At 41.8% G+C, this 1,617-nt stretch overlaps 1 pseudogene; it reads left to right on the top strand.

Moving 5' to 3' along the window:
* The first annotated feature begins 664 nt into the window (after nt 1-664).
* LOC103197206 lies at nt 665-1,617 on the top strand (annotated as a pseudogene).

The following is a 1,617-nucleotide window of genomic DNA, read 5'->3' as shown; positions in this document are numbered from 1 at the left end:
TCTCCCTCGGAAAGCTTGTGAGTAAAATTGCCCTTTGAAGCTCAATGTCTGGCCTGGAAATGTTTGGAACAAATAACTTTTGTTGTTGTTGTTAAGTGCCGTCGAGTCGTTTCCGACTCATAGCGACCCCATGCACAGCAGAACGAAACACTGCCCGATCCCGCGCCAGCCCCACAATCCCTGCTTTAGAAACTGGAAAAAACCACTGGTTTTCTGTTCCTTTACATTCTACTTCTTGGATTTTACCTGTTTTTGTTCTTGTCTGTCTGTTTGTTTTTCTTGCTTTTAAATCCTAGTCTGTTTTGGGACCAGGTGAAAGGAATTACTCCATAGTACAACTTGCTGTATGTTCCATTAATTGGTAATAGGGGGAGCAAAGTGTGACAGTTAAATGTAGACTTATTTGGAAAACAGTTATTTATGTGAATATTCTTTCTAAGGAACTTATGGACTTAACTATATTCCTGGCCCCCCTTGTCAGTCAGCATTATCTCACACTATTACATATAGTCTGTTTAGGAAAAATAGTTCTTTATTTCACTTCTTGATTTGTAAAATTTAAAAAAAAAAAAAAAAACTTTAAGTTTCTTTGTCTATGTCTCAGGAAAAAAAGTGATGAGAGAACAAACTTATGTTGAAAATATAATTTTGGATCTGGGACTAGATGCTCTCCAACTGACTCACCATGCATACTCTCAATTCTTCTGAAATTGAGATCACCACTTTCTTCCTGATTGGAATCCCAGGGCTGGAACATGTTCACGTCTGGATTTCCATCCCATTGGCCTCATCCCCTAGTGGCCATCTTGGGCAATTGCACGATCCTCTTTGTGGTCAGGATAGAGCCCTCACTCCATGCACCCATGTACTATCTCCTTTCCGTGTTGGCGGTCTCTGACCTGGGCCTATCCCTCTCCTCCCTTCCAACTATGCTGAGAATCTTCTTGTTCAATACCACAGGAATTTCTCCTAATGCCTGCTTTGCTCAAGAGTTCTTCACCCATGGATTCACAGATACGGAGTCCTCAGTTCTTCTGCTCATGTCCTTTGACGGCTTTTTGGTCATATACAACCCTCTGAGATACAGCTCTATTCTGACCAGTGCCAGAGTTGCCAAAATGGGACTAGTAGTTCTCATTAAAAGCATACTCTTAGTGCTCCCATTTCCTTTCACTCTCAAAAGACTAACATATTGTAGGAAAAGCTGACTTTCTCACTCCTATTGTCTCCATCAGGATGTCATGAAGCTGGCCTGCTCTGACAACACAGTCAACTTTTTCTATGGTTTCTTTGTTGCTCTCTGTATGATGTCAAACAGTGTGTTCATTGCTGTGTCCTATATGTTCATCCTGAAGACACTGATGGGAATTGGATCTCATAAGGAATGGCTCAAGGCCCTCCACACGTGCCTCACATATCTGTGCTGTGCTCATCTTCTACATGCCCATCATTGCTTTGGCCTCTGTGCACCGCTTTGGAAAGCACAAATCCCTAAAGGCTATGATTCTCACTGCTGACATTTTCTTGCTTGTACCACCTCTAATGAACTCCATTGTATATTGCGTAAAGACATGGCAAATTCGTGAAAAGATTCTGGGGAAATGGCGCCTAAAATAA

This window comes from Orycteropus afer, unplaced genomic scaffold (assembly GCF_000298275.1).
Source record: "Orycteropus afer afer isolate SDZICR_OR568_19922 unplaced genomic scaffold, OryAfe1.0 scaffold00074, whole genome shotgun sequence".
Classification (NCBI taxonomy): Eukaryota; Metazoa; Chordata; class Mammalia; order Tubulidentata; family Orycteropodidae; genus Orycteropus; species Orycteropus afer.
Note: the sequence above shows the minus strand (reverse complement) of the source record. Positions and strands in the feature narration are given on the sequence as shown.